The sequence below is a fragment of the Leopardus geoffroyi genome, assembly GCF_018350155.1.
Source record: "Leopardus geoffroyi isolate Oge1 chromosome D3 unlocalized genomic scaffold, O.geoffroyi_Oge1_pat1.0 chrD3_random_Un_scaffold_40, whole genome shotgun sequence".
Classification (NCBI taxonomy): domain Eukaryota; kingdom Metazoa; phylum Chordata; class Mammalia; order Carnivora; family Felidae; genus Leopardus; species Leopardus geoffroyi.
In genome coordinates, this window is record NW_025543557.1 from 86,263 (window position 1) to 111,434 (window position 25,172).

General features: G+C 43.9%; 3 long non-coding RNA genes across 3 annotated transcripts; 1 reads left to right on the plus strand and 2 right to left on the minus strand.

The window, feature by feature from the left end:
* Positions 1–614: 614 nt before the first annotated feature.
* Positions 615–8,406, plus strand: LOC123595665. The gene is made up of 3 exons (XR_006711293.1): positions 615–843; positions 6,747–6,792; positions 8,165–8,406. It is a non-coding gene; the product is annotated as an uncharacterized LOC123595665 (long non-coding RNA).
* On the minus strand, positions 2,168–3,957 carry LOC123595668. Its single transcript, XR_006711295.1, has 2 exons — positions 3,092–3,957; positions 2,168–2,894 (listed from the first exon to the last, which is right to left on the minus strand). It is a non-coding gene; the product is annotated as an uncharacterized LOC123595668 (long non-coding RNA).
* LOC123595669 lies at positions 6,062–8,095 on the minus strand. Its single transcript, XR_006711296.1, has 2 exons — positions 7,785–8,095; positions 6,062–6,164 (listed from the first exon to the last, which is right to left on the minus strand). It is a non-coding gene; the product is annotated as an uncharacterized LOC123595669 (long non-coding RNA).
* Positions 8,407–25,172: the final 16,766 nt, after the last annotated feature.

Sequence of the window (25,172 nt, forward strand, 5' to 3'; positions counted from 1 at the left end):
ACAGAAAGGGCAGATTCTGCCTCCAGTGCCTTGGTAACTGTTATAAGCTAATTGCCTCTGTAGCTGTTTTAATTCTTTCTGATCACACGTCCGCCATCTACTATCTCCCCTAGAGATTGTTGGTCTCAGTGATTCCTCGGTGTCAAATGCTCAGTTTCTTTGAGATAGTAAGTGGTGAAAGCACTTATTTTCACAAGAGTGGTGAAAGCAAACGCTTGAAAATGTCTTTGAGGGATGGTTTATTTTTATATCTCTAAACAGGTTTACTAAATATGTGTGTATATATACTGGCATCCTGAAGGATGTTGTCAGTACAGCCATTCCAGAAGACAGCAAGTATTATTCGTTAAGCCATGTACATCACTGATAGCCACTTCTCTCCCTTCCCTAATTTGAATTGTTAGTTAGGGATCCCCCTGGAAACATAAGTATTTCTTTAGAACAATTTTAAAAGTATAATTTTAGATAGTAGGTGTGCTCTGTCACATGTTCAGTGTTAAAACACTCTTCAATGGCAAATGCTATTTACTATTATGGAAACTTAAAAAGATGTAAGTCATTTAGGAATGATTTAGGGAAAAAGAAAATGTATTTGTGTTTTTTAATCTTCACAAGACTAATGAGAGGCTGTCGGAGAGCAATACAAAACTTCTTGCGGAGAGACAGCAGCATCAAACTTCACTCAGGACTCTTACTATGAGCCCAGGCCTGGAAACACCTTATTGTGGACATTTTGAAAATAATTCAGTGCTCAATGGAAACCTTACTCTAAGAGGAAACTTAGTGATTCCTACCTTAAACCCACGGCCGTCATATGACTACTGGGAGACTTCCTTGTGGAAGGTTGGTTGTATTATCTGTTTTACTTTGGGTTTCAGATATTTGATATAATTGTTGCTTTTAATTTGGTTAAATTCTGAGTTAAGTAACTAATACATACGAAGTAAAAGTCATAATTATATGTGCTAAGAAAGAACTGAGGTAAATTTTATATATATATATAAATTTTATATATGTGTATATTTTTTATTCCCTTGATCTCTCATTTCCAAGAGATACTTATTTTTATTTTATTTTTGCGAGAGAATGAGTGAGTGCATGCAGGGGAGGGGCAAAAGGAGAGGGAGAAAGAGAATCCCAAGCAGGTTTCATGCTCAGCACTGAGCCGAATGTGGGGCTCAGTCTCAAAACCATGAGATCATGACCTGAATCAAAATCAAGATTTGGACACTGAAAACAACTGAGCCACCCAGGTGCGCCACAAGAGACACCTAGTATTAACTGTATTCAATAAATATAACTAAACTGACCCATGTTAAATTTCTTGAAAAGCTTTCATTTAAATTTGATTTTAGAAAGTAAATGTTATTGCCTGTTGATCACAGGTACACTTAGATGCTTGGACTTATTTTTGGTTGGCAGTGGTTCATAAACATTTGAAGGTTTTGCTATCATCCAGTTTTTGCACCACTGTATGTCAGTGAATGATCGTCCTCCAAACACTTAATGACATATGAATGTTTACTATTTAAAAGAATCAAAGGGGGTGCCTGGGTGGCTCAGTCATTTCAGCGTCTAACTCTTGATCTCAGCTCAGGTTTTGATCTCAGGGTCATGAGTTCAAGTCCTGCATTGGGCTCTACACTAAGCATAGAGGCTACTTTAAACAAAAAAAAGAATCCATGGTAAGTCCTTTTTTATGAATTAAATCAACTTGTAACACTAAAAAGGTTAATTTCTCTTTTAAGTAAAATTTTTGCTATTTTCTTACATGAGAATACATCTTTAATTGCTCTCTTATGGCACTCTTTTTTCTTTTTCTTTTTCTTTTTTTTTTTTTTTTTTTGACTAATAGCACCTCTGTTTCAATTTTTATACAATATCTTGCTGAGCGATTGTAGAGCATTTTATAAATAGCTGAATCAAGCAAATATTTGAATTTTTTTTTTTTTAAATTTTTTTCAACGTTTATTTATTTTTGGGACAGGGAGAGACAGAGCATGAATGGGGGAGGGGCAGAGAGAGAGGGAGACACAGAATCGGAAACAGGCTCCAGGCTCTGAGCCATCAGCCCAGAGCCTGACGCGGGGCTCGAACTCACGGACCCGCGAGATCGTGACCTGGCTGAAGTCGGACGCTTAGCCGACTGCGCCACCCAGGCGCCCCATTGAATTTTTAAAATGAAGCTTTTATTTCTTCAAATGAGTTCTTTGCCCGTTTCTCTTTTCTTTTTCTGGAACCCCTTGAATGCAAGTATTATTACACTGGATGTTGTCCCACAGGTCCTTTAACCTAGTCTCATTTTTAAAGTTCTTTTTTCTTTTTGTTTTTCAGCTTGGATGATTTCTACTACCCTGTCTTGCAAATTGTTGATCTGTTCTTCTGCATCTTCTTATCTGCTGTTGATTCCCCCTAGTGTATTTGTCATTTCTGTTATTGTATCCTTCAGCTCTGATTGGTTCTTTTTTATATTTTCTATCTCTTTGTTGATGTTATCACTGGATCCATTCATTCTCCTCCCAAGTTCACTGAGCATCTTTATCACCTTTACCTTGAACTCTTTATGAGGTACATCACTTATCTCTGTTTTTTTTTTTTTTCTTAGTTTTTTTTCTTAGTTTTGTTAGTTTTTTTTCCCTTAGGTTTTGTCATGTTCTTTCATTTGGAAGGTATTCCTCTGTGTCCTCAGTTTGTCTGACTTTCTATGTTTGTTTCTAAAATGGTTTCTTTCAACTTTTTCTCTCTTTTGAGTGGGCATTGCTTTTGAACAATGTACATTAGTTATGAAGTCAAGGAAGAAGAGAATTTTTCTGTAAGTGTTGTCTAGTATTTTTCTTGGTGGAGCTTTGACAGGTGACACTGGGTAGGCGACAAGTAACACTGCTCTTCTCTTTCTAAATTCAGAACACAGCAGACAGGGAGATGGAGAGAAACTTAGTAGCTTTATTACTAATACACACTAACAAATTGGAGGATATGATTTAGGTTATGTTAGCCACACTGGGCTTCCTCCCAAATTGGGCACTTCCCCACACAGTTGTAAATTGAGGAAACAAATGCTTGACACTCACCCTGGGGGCAGAGTGCTTACCACAGAGCTGAGAGCAGACCCAAATTCATGTTACTGTGGGCAGGCACATCTTTTCAAAGAGGAGACTCAGAAACACATAAGCACTGCTTAGCTCCTTCTCCCAAATTCACCCGTTAGGTAAGTCTCCCTTCCTGTCGGGAGGGAGAGAGAGATAAGTCCAAATGTGAGAAGTGAAGGTTCACCTATTATTTCTGACTGGATTTAAATTATAAATAAAGTGAATTGTGTCTTTTGTACATACCAACTAATGATGAGAGGTTAGACAGAAGCATGCTAGATGGGAAAGAGAAATCTGTTGGGTTTTAAATTTTGCTATAAATAACTACACCATGGGTTCACTCATTTGTTGATCGATTTTGATAAGCCAAATTTTCTTTGGAAGAAATAAATCATTCTTTCAGGAAGAATTTCCTCAGTTTCAGCTTGCTTGCTTCACCTGAAGATTTTCTCTCTCAAGTTCTCTGTCCTGTGGTTTAAAAAAGTTGTGCTTAAAAATTGACTGCTACTAAAAGGAGTTAACATAATTTCTGTTCCTTTATTTTTATTCATGACTTTAAAATTTGTAATTTAGTTACAAAGCTACTATTGTGTGCCTCATACCTAAACATTATTGAGCCACATGACAAAGTTTTATGTATTCATTTTCTCTGAGTTATACTTAAAATATACATCTTTTTCCTGACTATGAGGAAGTAACTGGCATAGAACTCTAGGCTTGGTAAGACCAGAAGTGTATTCCTGGTCTGCATCTAGTTGGTTTCATGACCTCAGGCAAAGTACACTCTCTCTGAGCCCTTTTTGTCTATTACGCAATATTCGGGATTTTGACTAAATTAGTGACTTTTATACCTTCAAAATAATTTTTTTCAAAGAATAGAACGCAATTTTTTTTTTGCATTAAACTGTATTGTGTAAAACAGAGAAGTAGAGCTGTCTAAAGGAGAGATGGAGACTATGGCTGTGACTTCCTTGTCCCTCAATCCTGCAGTGTCCCCATCTTAACCTTAGATTTCTATGGGCCATATTTGAATGCTAACAGTAATGAGAAAATCCTTCTAATTAAAAATTCTTTAAAAATGTTCTTTGAATTAAAATTTGCTGATATATAGTTTTTCTGTGTATAATTTTCTCACCCTCTTATATTTCTGATAAATGGAAAGGTATACATAAAATACACATGTGTCCTTATTCATGGACTTGAAAGCTATTTTCACCATCGAAACACAGTTTTTACCTAGAAATAAACATAAAGGTCACAGAGGTAAATATTTAGGAAAAGAGCTTTTGGGGAAAAGATGCAACATTACCTTGGTAGTTCCTTAAGTCATGTCATGAAAAAACGTGGTTTATATTTTATATCGTATTTATTAATGGTAATATAAAATTGTTTGAATAAAGCCTTCTCCCATCATCTGGTATTGAGTTATTAATTTTATAAGTCTGGCATAGTAATGTCCCATTCATTTTATAAGGCCTGAATTTTATAATGTCCCATTCATTTTATAAGGCCTGCTATTGTCAAAAAAGTGTTATGGTTCCTCAAAAACTTAAAAATAGATATTCATTAATTCAACTACTGCATATTTACCCAAAGAAAATGAAAACAATAATTTGAAAAGTTGTGTGCATCCCTATGTTTATTGAAACATTGTTTGCAATAACCAAAATATGGAAGCAACCTAAGTGTCCATCGATAGATGAATGGATAAAGAAGACGTGTAATATGTATACAATGAAATATACCTCAGCTATCAAAAAGAATGAGATCTTGCCATTTGTGACATTGATAGACCTAGAGGGTATTATGCTAGGTGAAATATATCGGAGAAAGACAAATACCATCTGATTTCACTTACATGTGGATTATAAAAAAACCAAACAAGTCAACAGAATCATAACTACAGAGGACACATTGGTGGTTGGTAGAGGGGAGGTGGGTAGAGAGTAAGGACAAAATAGGCGAAGAGGAGGAAGAGGTAAAAATTCCAGTTATAAAATAGGTAAGTCACAAGAATGAAGAATACAGCATATGAAATATCGTCAATAATATTGTATTAATGTTGTATGGTGACAGAGGGTAACTACATGTACGGTAGTGCGCATAGCATAGTGTCTACAATTGTCCAATCTGAATTTGAATACTGAAATTAGTGTAACATTGTCTGTCAACTATACTTCAATTAAAAAAAAGTATTAGGGAAAACAGTCTCTGAAAATATTGGGAAATATGTCAGCCAAAACATTTGTCCTCACACCTACATTTGTAAAGACTTTGGAATCCTTATCACCAGTGTTGATTATGTTCAGTACGCTATTTTGGAGCCCGTTTGGGGCATTCAGGGCGAGGCTACCTTGTATAAGAAAGATCTAAATAAGAACATTCTAGATAGGAACAGTTGTAATATACAGTTGACCCTTGACCAACATGGTTTCGAACTGTGCGGGTCTACCTTACTTACACATGGATTATTTTTGGATACTGTATAGTACTCTAAGTGTATTTCCTCTTCCTTCTGTTTTTCTCAATGTCATTTTTTTGCCCTGGCTTATTCTACTGTACAAAACATGTACGAATTGACTGTTTATGTTACCGGTAAGGCTTCCGGTCAACAGTAGGCGATTAGTAATTAAGTTTTGGGGGGATGAAAAATTATATGCAGGTTTTTGACTGCACCACAAACCCTGTGTTATTCAAGGGTCACCTGTAGTTGGAAATATTCGTACACATTTCATAAGTAAGTAGATAACCATAACTTTAATAAGTCAAGTGTTTCCAAACTTGGTCCTAATTTGGAGAAAGGAAACAAAGTTACAATTGAAAATTGTATATTGTTTTCCTTCTCTCTAATTGAGAAAGTTATAAATCAGAAGCTAAGTTTGAAAACTGTTGTAACCCTCTATTTTTCCTTTCTTCAAAGAGATTTTCTGAAATCTTTGTGTGCATATGAAAAGAAGTGTTTTAGTCATAACACAGATAGCAAAATATTATTACTCAATTTTTTGCCAGTAGAATTTCCACATGACAGTATGACAGTCCCACTTTCTTCATTTTATATGTATTTAAGAGTCAGTCCTGAAAAATTAATAGCAAAAGCCTTCCTTCAAATTTTGTTTTTCTAAAAGTGAAAGAATGGAAAGCCCAATTTAAGGAACAATTCATTAAGGTAAAACTGATTAAACTTTCATAAATGGCAGGTTTTCTAATCATTTTCAGGTAATAACTCAGTATACAATATGATTCTTGTTTAAACTTTTTTGTACCAGTAAGATCAAACATCACCTTTCAGAGATTATACACATTCAATAGATCAATATTAATTGTGCTTTTTATCAGATTCACCTAAATGGCATTATATATGTATATATAATATACACATATTTATATATGTATATATACACACACACACATATATACACACATATATACGTGTGTGTGTGTATGTATGTATGTATCTGTTCTCAATTATGTGAAACTAACATAAAATAGGTAGGAATTTATTTTATTCATATGATTGTCTTTCTATGTAAGCAATCCCTAACTTTGGTTTAATCTCTACAAGTATTGTTTCAAGACCACATGTCGTAAGCTATATATAATTCCTACAATGTCTTTTGTTTACCGTACACATTCTAAATAATATTTGACTTATTTCAGATGCAGCTGGAGTTGGAGAAAGGAGTAACCAGAGCACCAGAAGAAGGTATGTTGCCAAAAATGTATGAAGTTAGATATCATTGATTTCTGAAATAAACTATAAGTAGTAAATGGCATCCCTTTCCATTGTTCGGATAATGGATACTGCATTCACATTTTTTGGTACATATCTAATAAAAAATGTAAAAGCATGAGCATAATGAAGAACACACTTCTTCCTCATTTAGTCCTCATGTTTCATAGCTCTTTTAAAATCTCCCAAAAGTCTAGGGGCACCCAGGCGGCTCAGTCGGTTGGGCGACTGATTTCAGCTCAGGTAGGTTCAGACCCTACAGAGGGCTCTGTGCTGAAAGCTCGGAGCCTGGAGCCTGCTTCAGATTCTGTGTCTCCCTCTCTCTGTGCCCCTGTCCGCTTGTGGTTTCTCTCTCTCTCAAAAATAAATAAACGTTAAAGAAGTTTTTCGATCTCCCTAAGTCTATATATCTGTTATTTCTGGCGATAATCTTCCTTCACTGGTGCCATTCCTATGGAACTGTCAACCTGCACAAGTGTCAGAAAAGGTGTGCTTTATCAAATTGTTTCCGCTAGTGATAGAAGACCCAAAAAGCCAGTCGTCTTGGTAATGCTTGGTTAAGTAATTAGAGGTCATATAGCTGTCACTTGACAGGTAACGGGTTTCAATCTTCACTCATTGACTTTGTCATTGCTTTTGCCCTTGGGTAAAACTTCAAATTCCTTAGCATGGAATGAAAACACTCAAATCAGTTTGCTTCTTGCCAGATTATTCAGCCTTGTCTCACTATTTGCCCTACTCTGTTGCTTTGCTCTCGCACCTTGTCAAACTACTCATAATTGCACAAGTGTTCTTCCTCACATCTAGCTCTTTGTGCTTCTTCCCTCTACCTAGCATACTATTTCCTTGTCCTTCAGTTGTCAGCTTACATATCACCTTCACCAAAAAGCAGACAATATTGACGCAAAACTGGGATGTCCCTTCTGTATGTTCCAGTAGTGCTGTGTTTTATAACTGTCACTTACATCTGTATATCAAGGAAGGTCCTGTTCAGAAATGTTTGGAAATGCCTGTTTGATTTTTCAGTTTATAGTTTATGATTGTTCAGGGTGGACTATGTCCTCATCTTGTAATTTCACCTTGTAATGAAAAAAACAGAAACTCTGATATTTATCCACAATAGCAATTAATTCAGTGTGCAAACCTGAGCAAAATATATTTAATACTAATCTTGGGTTTCATATTGCAGTTGTACGTAGTTATTTTTCAATTTTCTTAACACCTTTTCATAAAGACCCCAACTTTCTTTTTTTCTTTTTCTTTTCTTTTCTTTCTTTTTTTTATTAAGGACTTGTAGTGAAAAGTATTTTGGAGAAAGAAGATAATTCTTTCTTTTCCTTTTCAGCTGCTACCGAATTTGAATGAGGATACTGTAGAACTCCTTTAGTATCTACTGATGATTCAATTCTAAATCAAGATCCAGTATGGAAAGCGTCACGAGAATATGTACAGATTTTGAACAAAAATTATATGATTTGAAAAATAAATAGAAAAAATTTACTGGGTGCTTACAAAACATTGTCATTGTTTCCCAATTGAACACACTATATGGAAAAATCTTGATTAAAGGAAAATGTTTTTGTGTCATATGTGTGTAATGAAAATCTGTATATTTTAAACTATGTTTCTTGGCATTTCATTAACTTTTAAGCACATTTTGTACATGGAAACCAGCACTAAAGGGTTTGACATACATCAGATGTTCCACTCCCTGCTGTTTGAACAGCACCCAAACAACCAAGTTGTCATTAATACTTCAGTAATGTTCATGAATGGCTTTTTTGAATTTTCCAATTTTTATCACTATATGTGGGCCTAAAGATTTAGACGTTAGTTTGATGTATTCCTGCTACGGCTATTGCCAATGTTTGTACATATAACAATTTTTTATAGTGCCATAAAACTTATTTATAATTTTAATTGTCAACACTGATTCATAGCTCTTTCCACATGGAAAAATAGGATTTGCCTAAGACTTTTCACCTTTTCTATTTATTTATTTATTTAGTTAATTTTTGATTTGCTTTTTGGAAACAAATTTAGAGAAAAGAAAAAAATTGAGAAAAAAAAAAAAAAAAAAACTCCCCTCCCCTGCCCCAGAGCCATTTGCAAGTAAATTGCTAATGGGATGCCTGATTCCTGTAGCATTTAAATCCTACAAGTCAGTAGATTCCACATAACTACCATACAACCTTCACAATCAGAACATTAACTCTAATACACTTGTCACTTGAACAATGGGGTTAAAGTCTCTGACCCCTGCCCCCCACAGTCAAAAAGCCATGAACAAATTTTGACCCCCAAAGACTTAACCACTGCTACTACCAATGATCTTTTTGTATATGATATGTATCGTACTATATTCTTAAAGTAAGCTACAGAAAAAAATACCATGAAGAAAATTATAAAAGAAAATATATTTCCAGTACTGAAAAAAAAATCTGTGTGTAGTCAGTGCACCCATTAAAACTCTTTTGTTCAAGGGTTCAGTATAATTCTATCATTTATTCCTCATAATTCTTTTTAAGTTTGGTCACTTATCTGTAGTATACGTAATACCAAGGAAGGTCATGTTCAGAGCCATGTATTGAATTCAGTTGTGTGTCTTAGTCTCTTTCACTCTAGAACAGTTCCTTTGTCTTTCCTTGACTTTCATGACTTTTAACCTTTTGACAAGTAAATTCCAGTAATGTGGAATGTCTTTCAATGTGGATTTTTCTTAGGTTTCCTTACGGTAAAATTCAGATCATAGATTTTTAGCAAGAGTATCACTACAACCTACTCTTTTCATTGCATCTTATCGTGTGACCTACAATTCTGATTTGTCCCAATACTGGTGATGTTAATGTTGGCCACCGGAGGTAGTATCTGCCAGGTTTCTCACCTGGAATGTTAACTTTCCACTTTCCAATTATTTAGTATTTTGTGGGGAAGTACTTTGAGACATGTACATATCTCCTTTCTCAGACACCCTGTGCCAAGCCACCTCTTCTGCAGATGGTTTGCCCCCCTGCAGGTTCTGAAAACCCACGCTGGGCTATTCTTCCCCTGTGCAGATGCCTCCCCACCCTGTCCAGTCTGTGATACTTCATTATTCTATATCATTCACTTTTCAGGGATGCTCTCACTTGAGCTCCAACACTGTGCAGGGTGACTGTCCCACACGTAATGTCTTCCCCATTCTGTCTAAGCTCCAGCACCTCACTCTGGACCCCCACAACTCCATGCCTCTGTTTCTAGGACTGGGAACTAAAATGGGCATGAGAAAGAAGACAGGAAGGAAGGGCTCCACAGGTCTTCTTTAATCAACTTGGCAAGATCTCCAAAGCCGTTTCTCTTTGGAATTGCATTGAATCTGCCAATAGCTTGTCAGGAAAGACATTTCTTATACTGATTTTTCCAAACAACTAGTCTTTTAATTGTCTAAGCTTATTCCCCACAATATATTGTTTCTTACTCGAGTGTCTTATCTGCAGATTCCTTTGGATTTGGGGCATGCAGCGACATATCATCTATAAATGGCATTTTCGTTTCTTTCCAATTCCTAGAGCTTTCATTTTTTTTCCTACTACAAGAATGACGTTGAGTAAATGGGAGGATAGTGAGTGTTCATGTCTTCTTGAAATTGCAACATGTAAAACTAGTTTTCTAGAACAATGTAGATAGTGGGGTTTTTAGAAGTGTATATCTTTTATCAATCTCTTAGTTTGCTCTTGACGTTTATAACAAATCACCATCAACACAGTGTCTTACAGCCACACACATGTATCTCACATTTTTATGGGTCAGAAGCTGAACAATGGCTTAGCTGGGTCCTTTGTTCAGGTTCTCACAAGGCTTCCCCATTGGGTGCTTCGATGGGGAAGAATCTACTTCCAAGCCCATTGCGTTTGTTTTTAAGAGAATCTCCTTGTGACTGTATGACTGGACTCATTTCCACAGCTCTTTGCTAGTTGTTGGCTAGTTGGAGGCTTAGATCTGAAGCATTCCCAGACATGTCCTAGTCCTTTTGGGCTGCTCTAACAAAATACCATCAGCTTATGAAAAAAAGTTTTATTTTTCACAGTTCTGGAGGCTGGGGAGTCCAAAATGAAGACACAGGCAGATTCAGTGTCCAGCGACGACCTGCTTCCTGGTTCATGGACGCTGGTCTTCCTGCTTGGTGCAGGGCCAAGGGAGCTCTCACAGCCCTCCTTTATAAGGGCACTAATCCCATTCATGAGGGCTCCACCTTCATGACTTAATCACTTCCCAAATCCCCACTTCTAAATACTATCACGTTGAACATTAAGATTTAACACATGAGTTTCGGTGAGTGGGGACACAAATATTCAGCCTAGAGCAAGGCTGTTCCTTGTTCGTGGCCACGTAGACTTCCTCGATATGGCCGCTTAGTTTAGGAGGCCAGCAAGGAGAATGTCACTTCAGAGAAGGCTCAGTCCTCCTTGAAGGGTGTTCACGTGATCAGATCAGGTTTGCCTAGCATAATCCTCCTTTTGGTTGACTCTGAATTAACTGAATTAATTAGGTCTGCAACATTCCTTTACATTTGCCATATTCTAGTAGCTAGAGTCAAGTCACAGATCTTAAGAGAAAAGAATTATAAAGAAAAGGTGACAATAAAATGCAGATATTATGGAGTCACTTAGGGTCTTTCTGCTACAAGTATATTGAGGAAGTTCCCTTATAATACTAGTTTTCTAAGTTTTGTCATGAATGAATATTGAATGTTAACAGAAGTTTATTTCACATCTATTAAGATAAGTTTTCTGGGTTTTTTTGAGAGAGCCCAAGCAAGCCAGCAGGGGAGGGGCAGAGAGAGAGGGAGACAGGATCTGAAGCAAGCTCTGCGTTGACAGTGGCGAGCCCAATGCAAACCCCACGTGGGGCTTAAACTCACATACTGTGAGATCATGACCTGAGCCTAAGTTGGATGCTTAACCGTGGGAGCTACCCAGGCACCCTGAGATAAGTTTTTAAAATATTTGTGAATGGGGGGAGGGGCCAAGATGGCAGAACAGCGTGGAAGTTTTGTGTGTGTCTCCCATCCATGAAATACAGCCAGGCCAACACAAAACCATCCTACACACCTAGAGCACTGATTGGAGGACCAACACAACAATCTGCACAACCTGAACCACAGAATTCATCAGATATTTACCCCAAAAGAAAGAACACGAAGAAACGACAGCCAGGGATTTGAGCAACACAGATAGAAGCAAGATGTCTGACCCAGAATTTAGAATCACGATAATAAGAATATTAGCTGGGGTCCAAAATAGATTAGAACCCCTTTCTGCAGAGATAAAAGAAGTAAAAAATAGCCAGAATGAAATTAAAAATACTATAACTGAGCTGCAATCACGGATGGATGCAGTGGCGGCAAGGATGGACAAGGCAGAACAGAGAATCCGCGATATAGAGGACAAACTTACAGGGAATAACAAAGCAGAAAAAAAAAGAGGGAGATTAAGGCAAAAGAGCACTATTTAAGCATGAGAGAAACCAGTGACTCATTAAAAATGAACATCAGAATCATAGGGGTCCCAGAAGCGGAAGAGAGAGAAATAGGGGTATTAGGGTAATGTGAACATAGCGGAAAACATGTACGGAAGCTGGGGAAAGGCACAGACGTCAAAATCCAGGAAGCACAGAGGACCCCCATTAGATTCAACAAAAACCGACCATCAACAAGGCATATCATAGTCAAATTCACAAAATACTCAGGCAAGGAGAGAATCATGAAAGCAGCAAGGGGGAAAAAAAGTTCCCGAACCTAAAAGGGAAGACAGAACAGGTTTGCAGCAGACCTACCCATAAAAACTTGGCAGGCCAGAAAGCAGTGGCGGGATATATTCAGTGTCCTGAATCAGAAAAATATGTGGGGGCGCCTGGGTGGCTCAGTCGGTTAGGCGTCCGATTTCGGCTCTGGTCGTGATCTCGCGGTCTGTGAGTTTGAGCCCCCCGTCGGGCTCTGTGCTGACAGCTCAGAGCCTGGAGCCTGCTTCGGATTCTGTGTCTCCCTCTCTCTCTGCCCCTCCTCTGCTCATGCTCTCTCTCTCTCTCCCTCTCTCTCTCTCTCTGTCAAAAATAAATAAACATTAAACAAATAAAATAAAAAATAAATGCAGCCAAGAATTCTTTATCCAGCAAGGCTGTCACTCAAAATAAGAGAGAGAAAAAGTTTCCCAGACAAACAAAAATTAAAGGAATTTGTGATCACTAAACCAGCCCTGCAAGAAATTTTAAGGGGGACTTTCTGAGGGAAGAAATGAAAAAAAATTACATATACATACATACATATATATACATATACATATATATACATATACATATATGTATGTGTATGTGTCTATATCTATCTATCTATCTATATATATACCAAAAGCAACAAAGATTAGAAAGGACCAAAGATCACCACCAGAAACTCCACGTCTACAAGCATCATAATGGCAATAAATTCATATCTTTCAGTACTCTAAATGTCAATGGACTCAATGCTCCAATCAAAAGGCATAGGGTAACAGAATGGATAAGAAAACAAGGTCCATCTATATGCTGTTTACAGGAGACCCAGTTTAGACCTAAAGACACCTTCAGATTGAAAATAAGGGGATGGAGAACAATCTATCATGCTAATGGTCAACAAAAGAAAGCTAGACTAGCCATACTTATATCATTCAATCTAGACTTTAAAATAAAGACTGTATCAAGAGATGCAGAAGGGCATTATGTCATAATCAAGGGGTCTATCCACCAAGAAGACCTAACAATTGTAAACATTTATGCGCCAAATGTGACAGCACCCAAATATGTAAATCCATTAATCACAAACATAAAGAAACTCATCGATAGTAATACCATAATAGTAGGAAACTTCAACACCCCACTCACAGCAATGGACATATCATCTAATCAAAACAATCAACAAGGAATGGCTTTGAATGACACACTGGACCAGATGGACTTAGATATATTCAGAACATTTCATCCTAAACCAGCAGAATATACATCCTTCTCCAGTGCGCATGGAACGTTCTCCAGAATAGACCATATACTGGGACATAAATCAGCCCTAAGTACAAAAAGATCGAGATCATACCGTGCATATTTTCAGACCACAACACTATGAAACTCAAAATCAACGACAAGAAATAATTGGGAAAGTTAACACATACTTGGAGACTGAAGAACATCCTACTAAAGAATGAATGGGCTAACCAAGCAGTGAAAGAGGAAATTGAAAAGTATATGGAAGTCAATGAAAGGGATAACACCACAACCCAAAACCTCTGGGACGCAGCAAAGGTGGTCATAAGAGGAAAATAGATAGCAATCCAGGCCTTCCTAAAGAAGGAAGAGAGATCTCAGATACACAACCTAACCTTATGCCTTAAGGAGCTGGAAAAAGAACAGCAAATAAAACCCCAAACCAGCAGAAGACAGGAAATAATAAGGATTACAGCAGAAATTAATGCTATCAAAACAAACAAACAAACAAAAAACCCCACAAAAATACCAGTTGAACAGACCAATCAAGCCAGAATCAAGTGCCTTGAAAGAATTAACAAAATTGATAAACCACTAGCCAGTCTGGTCAAAAAAGAAAAAAAGGAAAGGACTGAAATAAATAAAATCAAGAATGAAAGAGGAGAGATCACAACCAACACAGCAGAAATAAAAACAATAATGAGAATAGTATGAGCAATTATATGCCAATCAAATGGGTAATCTGAAAGAAATGGGCAAATTCCTAGAAACCTATACACTACCAACACTGAAACAGGAAGATATAGAACATTTGAACCAGTCAGGAAATCGAATTAGTAATCAAAACTCTGCCAAAAAACAAGAGTCCAGGGCCAGATGGCTTTCCAGGGAGAATTCTCCCAAACATTTAAGGAAGAGTTAGCACCTATTCTCTTGAAACTGTTCCAAAACATAGAAATGGAAGGAAAACTTGCAAACTCTTTCTATGAAGCCAGCATTACCTTGATTCCAAAGCCAGACAGAGACCCCACTAAAAAGGAGAACTATAGACCACTTTCCCTGAGGAACATGGATGTAAAAATTCTCAAAAAGATACTAGCCAACCGGATCCAACAATACATGAAAAGTATTACCACGACCAAGCAGGATTTATACCTGGGATGCGGGGCTGGTTCAATATCCTCAAAAAAACGTGATTCATCACATCAAGAAAAGAAAGAGCAAGAGCCATAGGACCCTCTCAATAGACACAGGGAAAGCATTTGACAAAACACAGCATCCTTTCTTGATAAAAACCCTCAAGAAAGGGAGAGAGAAGGAGCATACCTTGAGATCCTAAAAGCCATATATGAACAACCCGATGCTAATAATTTTTCCTCAGTTGGGAAAAATGGGAGAGTTTCCCCCCTGAGGTCAGGAACAAGACAGGGATGTCCATTCTCACCACTGTTACTCAACATAATATTGGAAGTCTTAGCCTCTGCAATCAGACAACACAAAGAAATAAAAGGCATCCACATCGGCCAGGAGGAGGTCAAACTTTCCCCCTTCGCAGATGACACAATACTCTATATGGAAAACCCCAAAGATGCCACCACAAAACAGCTCGAATGGATTCATGAATTCGGCAAAGTTGCAGAATATAAAATCAATGCGCAGAAATCGGTTGCATTCCTATACACCAACAATGAAGCAACAGAAAGAGAAATCAAGGAATCGATCCCATTTACAGTTGCACAAAAAGCCACAAAATACGTAGGAATAAATCTAACCAAAGAGGTGGAAAATGTATGTACTGAAAACTATAGAAAGCTTATGAAAGAAATGGAAGAAGACACAAAAAAATGGAAAAAGAGTCCAAGCTCCTGGATAGGAAGAACAAATATTGTTAAAAGGTCGATACTACCCAAAGCAATCTACATGTTCAATGCAATCCCTATCAAAATAACACCCGCATTCTTCACAGAGCTAGAACCTATACTCCTAAAATGTGTATGGAACCGTAAAAGGGCCCGAAGAGCCAAAGCAATCTTGAAAAAGAAAACCAAAGCAGGAGGCATCACAATCCCAGACTTCAAGCTATACTACAAAGCTGTAATCATCAAGACAGTATGGTACTGGCACTAGAACAAACACTCAGATCAATGGGACAGAATAGAGAACCCAGACATGTACCCACAAATGTATGGCCAACTAATCTTTCACACAGCAGGAAAGAATATCCAATGGCGTAAAGACAGTCTCTCCAGCAAGCGGTGCTGGGAAACTGGACAGCAACATGCAGAAGAATGAACCTGGACCACTTTCTTACACCATACACAAAAATAAACTCAAAATGGATGGAAGACCTCAATGCAAGACAGGAAGCCATCAAAATCCTCGAGTTGAAAGCAGGCAAAAACTTCTTTGATCTTGGTCGCAGCAACTTCTTATTCAACACGTCTCCGGAGGCAAGGGAAATAAAAGCAAAAATGAACTACTGGGACCTCATCAGACTAAAAGGCTTCTGCACAGCGAAGGAAACAATCAGCAAAACGAAAAGGCAACTGACAGAAGGGGAGAAGGTATTTGCAAATGACATATCAGATAAAGGGTTAGTATCCAAAATCTACAAAGAACGTCTCAAACTCAACACCCAAACAACAATCCAGTGAAGAAATGGGCAAAAGCCATGAGTAGACACTTCTCCAAGGAAGACATCAAGATGGCCAACCGACACATGAAAAAATGCTCCACATCACTCATCATCAGGGAAATACAAATCAAAACCACACTGAGCTACCAACTTACGCCTGTCAGAATGGCTCACATTAACAACTCAGGCAACAACAGAAGTTGGCGAGGATGTGGAGAAGGAGGATCTCTTTTGCATTGTTGGTGGCAATGCAAGCTGGTGCAGCCACTCTGGAAAACAGTATGGAGTTTCCTCCAAACACGAAAAATAGAACTACCCAACGACCCAGCAATTGCACTACTAGGCATTTATGCACGAGATACAGGTGTGCTGTTTCTAAGGGACACATGCACCCCATGTCTATAGCAGCACTATCAACAATAGCCAAAGTATGCAAAGGAGCCCAAATGTCCATCAACGGATGAAAGGATACAGAAGATGTGGTATCTAGATACAACGGAGTATTCCTCGGCAATCAAAAAGAATGAAATCTTGCCATTTGCAACTACATGGATGGTACTGGAGGGTATTATGTTAAGAAATAGTCAGTCAGAGAAAGACAAAAATCATATGACTTCACTCGTATGAGGACTGTAAGAGACAAAACAGATGAACATAAGGGAAGGGAAACAAACATAATATAAAAACAGGGAGGGGGACAAAACAGAAGAGACTCACCAATATGGAGAACAAACTGAGGGTTGCTGGAGGGGTAGTGGGAGGGGGCTAAATGGGCAAGGGGCACTAAGGAATCTACTCCTGAAATCATTGTTTCACTCTATGCTAACTGATTTGCAGGTAAATTCTAAAAAAATAAAAAAATTAAATAAAAAAAGTAAAAATAAAATAAAGTATTTGTTACTGTGGGGAATTACATTATTTGCACATGTTAAACCAACTTTGCATTTCTCAGATTAACTGAATATAGTTGTGATTTCATTCGGTTTTTTTCATTATTTTATTTTATTTTATTTTATTTTTTTATGTTTATTTTTGAGAGAAAGAGAGCCCGAGCGTGAGCAGCGGAGGGGCAGAGAGGGAAACGCAGAATCTGAAGCAGGCTCCAGGCTCTGACCTGTCAGCACAGAGCCCGACGCAGAGCTCAAACTCACAAACTTCGATATCGTGACCTGAGCAGAAGTGGTCACCCAAGTGAGCCACCCAGGTGCCCCTATTTTATTTTACTTGAGAGAAAGAGAGAGAGAGAGAGCACACAAGAGTGGGGGAGGGGGGCAGAGGGAGAGAGAGAGAGATTCTTAAGCAAACTCCAGGCTCTATGCGGAGCCAGACGCAGGGCTCAATCCCATAACCCTGGGAGACACCCAGGCGCCCCTCGGGACCTACATTTTCATTTGGCACTGGGCCCCACAAATTCTGTCACTGCAAAGTCCCCACCAGGCCACGTCCCCCCTCCCCTCTACCCCACCCGCACACTAGTCTCCCTCAGAATGAAATGCAAACTCCTCTCTGAGCCCGCAGACCCCGCCAAGCTGGTCCTTGAATCTTTGCTGCCCTCGCCGCCCTTGTCCACTGGGCTCCATTCACAGTCCCCACCTTTCCATCGCAGGGTGCTCCCACTGGCTACTCCTTGGCCTGGAATGTGGCTGCGTGCTCAGAGGGGCCCTACTGGCCCTCCAGCTACATTAGCTGTCCCCCGCCCGGGTCTTCTGCTCCCCAGCACTCACAGTGGAAGCTAGCCGGCTCCTTGTTTACCTGTTCGTGGTCTGTCTCCCCCACCCACACCCTGGCGCTCAGAATATCAACAGGAGAGCAGGGTCATCTTAAGCCTGTAAGCCTCAGTCACCGGTCACCGGTCGCAGTGGCGCCCAACCCCCTAGGACAAAGCCTGGCCCGGAGCAGTGCTCCCTAAACAACTGTTGTGTGATGACACACCTTGCCTGAGAAGTGATGACAGACTCTGAATGACAAGTACCTTCTAGTGTGGGGTGGCAGGCCCGGCCAGTGCGAGCCCAACCTGTAGGGTGTTCTCCCCTGATCCCAGGCCCAGAGAACCCACCCCCTCCCGCCCCCCCCCCACTCCCCACCTGGATCCTCAGTGCCACTGAGATCAGCACAGGGTGTCGGGCAGTGCCAGCCCCTCCCCCAGGCTCCCCCCTCCCCCAGGGGGACAATGTACAAAGGGCCACTTCAGCACGGAGCTTCAGCTCCATCTCTAGCCCACAGGCCTGAGGTAGGGGAGGGGAGGGGAGGGTGTGCCCCAGCCATCGTCTGTCCTCAGGGAGCCTGCTCTAGCACAGGGCCAGGAGGGTGACAGATTCAAGCTGTAGTGCAGAGAGGCTTTGTTCCAGGAGCTGCGCCTTGAGGCATGGGGGGATGCCCTTGCACAGCGAGGGGATGAGACACATCAAAGCACAGGGTCGGGGTGCCAGGGCAGAGGGCGGTCCCCGTGGACCCAGGCAGCAGGGGTGGAGTGGTGCTCCCCCATGTGGACAGGGCACAGTTGTGAGGTGCAGCCCTTCACTCAAGAAGCTAAAGTGCCTGTAGGGTTAAGGGAGAGAGAGGAGCAGACCTGGTGGGGTCTGGGCCAAGCTGGAGGGCAGAGGCCTGGGCGCAGAGTCAGCTCCCATCCTGCCTGGGACCCTCTGCCGCAAAACCAGCCACAAAGAACTCGCTCAAATAGTGCTTCCCGAAACCTGAGCTGATAACCCGAGATGTGACCATCCACCCAGTCTCCCAGGCCAGGAGCCCGGCAGTCATCCTGAATCTGGCTTCTCGCTGACCTCGCGCTCCCCATCGCCAGGCACGTCTCTTCCACGCCCAGGTACTTGTTGTCCCACCTGGCCCCCTGTGCCACTGGCCCACGCTGCCTGCGCCACCATCCACGCTCACCTGGACAACAGCAGCAGCCTTGCCAGGGAAGGGGCTCCTGGCTTGAGCCCCACGAGCCAAGCAAAAGCCACATCTGATGCTGCCCCTCTCAGCTTGGAACACCTGCTCCCAGGATAAAGTCCAAATCCTCTAGGAGGCTCCAAGTTTCTGTGGAATCTTTCACTCCCTGCCCAGGGAGGCTCAGCTGAACTGCACTTCCCCCAGGCTGAGGAAGGACTGAGCTGCCTCACCCCTGGCCTGCCCCCCAGAGCTCCTCACCCCACACTGGGCGGTGCTGCCCAACACTCCTGGGGCCCCAGCACAGAGCCTGATGCAAAGGAGGCGCTGACCTTGGCCTGTTGAATGAATAAACGACACCCTCCCCCTCCGCCCCCAAATCCACACACCTGCACCTTCAGTCAGTGCTGCTGGGCTCTCAGAACTGGTCTGGGGTTCGAAAAAGTCTAGTCCTGCCTGGGCAAGGCACACCCCGATGAGGTGGCTCATGTACAGGAACTCGATGGGTCCCCCACAATGGGAGGGATGTGGTGGAGAGCAGAGCCACGGGGAAGGACTCCAGCCTTCCAAGCGCTCTGAGCAGGATGGCTGATGGTCCCAAGGAGACCCGGCAAGGAAGGAGGGGAAACAGGAAGGGATCTCGGTTCCCCCCTGGGTGCTCAGTGCCTGGCACCATGCCTGGCTGCTGCTGGCTCAAAGGATGGGCTGGAACCCTGGCCCCAACGCCCCCCGCCCCCAACTCTGGAATCCTGCTCTCTTGGAGGCAGAAAAGTGGGGGCTGGTAGCGCCGCCTCACAGGGATCTGGGGAAGTGACCGGGCTGCTCCTGGCCCAGATCCTACAGCTCCAGCTCTCTGGGAGCCCGAGCAAGGTCGTCCACCTCCTTCAGGATAGGTGGCCTGGAGCAGGTGCACCTGGGAAGCCTCCGTGGAGCTGGAACAATGAGTCCTTTCTCTTTTCCCTTCCCAATCCACCTCTGCCCACCCCTGCCTTCGAGGGGCCGCGGCGCCCTCGGCTCAGGACCCGACCGTCTCCACTGGGGGACACTCGAGAAGCCCTCACCAAACGGCACAGGCCACCATTCAGGGCTGTAGGCACCGGGCCCCTGCTCCTTCATATGGAGCCGCCAGTCTGTTCTTGCTCCTCTGATTAGTCTTTTCCCTCTACTAGATCCCGAGAGCATTCCAGAAAAGGGCCGCAAGTACCCAAATGTCCCACTGAGTGTGAGAAAGAAGAGAAAGGAACAGCAGTGACCAGATCATCACCACAAGGGGACAGAGTCATTCAGGAGTCAGGTGGCCAGGGTCCAGGCCTTAGCCATGCCACTAGCTTGCCGGGAGAGCCTGAGCACCAGGTGAGATGCTCCATCTTGTCTCACCGTCACATGACCATTTCACAGAGGGGGAACCTGAGGTTTGGAGAGGGGACAGGACTCGCCCGAGGTCAGGCAGCAGCGAGCTGTGGGGAGGTCCTGGCTCAGCAGAGACCACCTGCGTGCCACTGCAGCTCACCAATGCTCAAGGCCTCCCCGTTCCTGCCGGACCTCAGTTTCCCCCACTGACCACCGGGGGCACAGACTGGATCTTCCAGCTTCCGGCCGACTTGAGTGTTCCAGGTTCTAGAAGGCCCAAAGTCTAGGTCTGCTGCTCCATCTTCCTCCTCTAAGTTCCGTGATCCTGCTTCTCTGGTCTGGATCACGGGGTTCTACTCTCCAGGTTCTGTGTTCTGCTGCCTGGTCCCCAAGTTCGCCTCTCAGAAAGGTCTGCAGCCCAGGCAGGTCCTCCAGCCAACATGCTTCATTTTCATTCCCTGTATTCTCTCCCAGCCCCCAGCAGTCGGGGCCCACGGGTCACCACCTGGAGCTCCGGTTCCGTAGGCCCTCGGGGCTGCTTTAGGGCATGAAAATGGCTGGGAGGGGCGCCTGGGTGGCTCGGTCAGTTAAGCGTCTGACCTCGGCCCAGGTCATGATCTTGTGGTATGTGAGTTCGAGCCCCACGTCGGGCTCTGTGCTGACAGCTCAGAGCCTGGAGCCTGTTTCAGATTCTGTGTCTCCCTCTCTCTCTGCCCCTCCCCTGTTCATGCTCTGTCTCTCTCTGTCTCAAAAATAAATACACGTTAAAAAAAGTTAAAAAAAAATGGCTGGGGAGGCCTGTCTCAGTGCCCCACCACTTCCCGGCCCTGAGCCCAGCCCCCAGGCACCCTCAAACTGCCAAATGAGGAGAATAATAGTACCTGCTTCAAGGGAAGTTAGCAGGCATAGGTGGGATGATGCAGACAAAGTGCTTGGCCCAGCGCCCAGCACATAGTAAGTGCTCGATAAATAGCAGCAAATTATTATGACTCAGAGGTCCAGGTGGGGTAGAACAGCCTGGGAAGTCATCCATTATGGGTCTCGGTCAACCAGAATCCTGGAGACTGCCTCTGGCCACCCTCCCTCGCTCAGACCCCCATCTGGGCTGCTGCTTCTGGGAAGTTCCCAGCCTGCTAGGAGAGGGCAACTGGAGGGCAGACCCTGAGGAGGCCCCAGTGTCAGCGCAGACTCTGGCCTCCTGCCTTGGCCCTCACCCTGCCCCTCCCAGGGGATTCCTCCTTCAGCAGGAGCCAAAGTCTAGAGCCAAACCGGCTCTAAATTCAGAAAGCAACGGAGTAATTAGGGTGTGTGAATGATTATTTCCAACTTTATTTCTCTAGATAAAATGAAAATAAGTGGGCCAACAGGGGAATTTCCACTTGGGGCGGTGCAAGGAAAAGTATTTTGGGACCCCGTTAACTTCCTGGGTTACAGGCAGGGCTGTGGGCCCATGTCAGCCCCGCTCTAGACCACAGGAGGCTGGTCCACTACCCTTCTACCATGCCTGCTTTCAGCCCCGCCCAAAGCCTCACTTCCCCTTCCCTTCTGGCAGGTGTGGCTAAGCAGGGTCCCTGTGACCATCCCTCCATGGTGTGAGGCTGCCCTCTGGAGGGTCGGTCTCTTCCCACAGGGATAGAAAGGGAGGAGGAATGGGTAAAAGAACAGGGATGCTCCCTGGGGCTGAAAGTCAGTCACTCACTCATTCATTTTCATGCATCCATTCATTCAGTCATTCATTCAAGCTCCTATAGGATAGGGAACTCACGGCCTAGTGGAACACGCCACAGCAAACACACCGAAGAAAGAGAAGTGGTGCTCTGCCCAGCCCACAGCAAGGAGCCTCCCTGCACAACGAACGGATGCTCAAGCCGAGAGGCAAAGGATGGGTGGTCGTTAACAAGACAGAGCCTCCATTCCCCCATCTACAAAAGGGATTATCACGGTACCTCTATCACAGGTTGCTGTACAGATGCAATGTTAGCTACTAATATTTTTATGGGCAGGCAGGGTGCACACGAGAGGGGCTGTAAGGCCAGAGAAACAGCAGAAGGGGAGAAGGGTCTGTGGGATTTGGGGTGGAGGAGGCTTTTGAAGGGTGACAGAGTTTCAGGGCACATAGGAAGAGGTGGGTGGAACAGACATTCAGGCAGAGGGAACAGCATAAGCAAGGGAATAGAATCTGACGTTTGAGGCCCGTCTGGACCATTTCTCGGAGCTCTGTCAGGTTAATGCTTGGGATCCAGCTAGGTCATTCTGTGCAGACAGACGGCCCAAACCAGGCCAAGGTCAAGAGGATCCAGAGCAGAAGTGACGCAGGGTCAGAGGTGCAGAGGTTCCCAGGAAGGGAGGACACCAGTCCTCCTTCCCCTCTGCCCTCCATCTCACCACGGGTTACTTATTCAGAGTGGTCTCTTGTCCTGGCCTCAGCCTGTCTGATGCCTCCCTCTCTCAGCTACGGTATGGCCTGGCAGCTCTCCAAGTCTTTGGAGCCTTCTCTCCTTATTCAACCATCATTTATTAAGCACCTACTGAATGCCTGGGTGCTAAAGCTGGCATGGACCAGCTCCCACTGCGAGATGGTGAAGCTGTTGGTAGCCTCAAATGGGCCTTGCCGGAAGATTTAAACCATGGAAACCTGCCAAAGCTGTTGATCAGGTACCTTTTTCTCCCAGAGGGCCTGTTGCCAGCACACCATTGCCTCCTGCCCAAGCAACGGACACAGAAAGGCAGGTCCCCACCTATTGGGACTCACACACACAAAAAAGATGATAGCCTACTGGAGCAGGCTGTGTAGTCTTCCAGGAGGCAGGGGTGAACTGGGAGACCCATTCTGGAAAATGGGGCGTAAATGCCCACTAGAAACTGAACCGAGCTGTTCAAATAGGACTAATGTGCCTCGTTCCCATTTTAGAGGCAAGAAAACAGAGGCACAGAGAGGCAGAGTCACCAGTTCACGTTCACACAGTAAGAAGTAGCAGAGTTGAGATTTGAACCTGGGCCACTGGATCTGGAGTCCTTGCTTTTCACTTCTGCCCTTGACTGTCCCATGGTGCAATTATTGCAACTCCCAACCCCCCTGCCCCCCCCCACACACACACACCCCTAAGCAGCCAGCACAGGGCTACCCAAGACCATGGAGACCTGACTGGTTTTGCTGCCCAACTACATTCCATTCTCCTGGGGCTAAGGTCTGGGTCCTCTCCACCCGGCTGCCCATGACAGTGCCCCTCACAGGAAGATATTGTGTTTGTTGGTCTCAGTGTCTCAAGACCCTTCTGGAAGGGAGCCCTGGTCCCCCATGTGCAGGGCTAGGGCTGACTAGGAGGAAGGGGTGCATCGTGCAGCATGGAGAACAAAGAGGCTTTGCCACGGCTAAGGTGCCCATAGGGGCACAAGGAGGACCACCCCGCCCCGGCCACGGCCCACTGCTTCTCTCTTCTTCCAGAATAGCATGAGCACACGGACTTGCAGTGCCCCCTGCCCCTGGCTTCCCCGGGTCACATCCAGCCCTCACAGGATCCTCATCGCCACCGGGTAAAGTGAACCTGGCACACCAGCTGACATCAACGCCCCCGTTTTCCAGGTACACAAACTGGCACAGCAGCCAAGGATTTCCCGAGGCCTTCTCAGGTGCTGGGCTCCCTACACTCATCACTTCATGCAGACCTCCCCACAACCCTGTGGAGGAGTCTCCCCATTTGACACATGTGGACACTGAGACTCAGAAAGTGGACTTGCTTGGGGTGGTCCAGCCACCGGCAGATGTGGGCCAAGCAGTCCTGACCACAGCAGGGACCCTGGGCAGACTCCAGAGGGCCTGCTGAGCCAGATGCCAGCACTGCCCACCCCATCAGCGCCTCGCTGTCCTTGGGAGCTTGCTTGTGCCAGCTCGCTGGGATGGCCTGACACCTCACCTCCACCTGGCCCTCCTTCCCTTCGTTCACGTGGGTCACTCCCTTGCCTGACCAGACACCCCTTCCACAACTCTCCACCCCGACCAGGCGCTCACATCTCACAGCCTCTGCTCCAGCCATTGCCTCTACCTAGAGTGCCTTTCCCTTCAGTGCTGAGCAAGCCAACTCTTCCAGCAACTTCTCTCTCCTCCCTGGGCTGCCAGAACCTCTTCCAAACTTTCCCAAGACCCTGTGCCTATCTCCTCAGGACCTGGAGGCCTGGATCTTCAGTACCTGCCCTGCCCGGGGAGGTGACCCGCCAGCATCCACAGCTCCCCATCAAGGCAGGTCAGGACTGGTGTCCCAGGAGTGGCAAGGAGTGCTATGGGGTTGGGGCAGTGCCACTTCTGGGGGGCCATGGAGGGGGTCTCTCTGGGGTAGTATTCCTGCCCACAGGCCTTCTAGGGAGTCTTCCAGAGCCAGGAGAGTCACCTGACCTCCCGCTACTAGGGCTGCCTGAGACCCACCTCTGCTTCTCCTGGCATCCCACCCAGCTCAGGCGCCACCGTTCCCATTTACACCCAAGCTCTCTTCCCCAC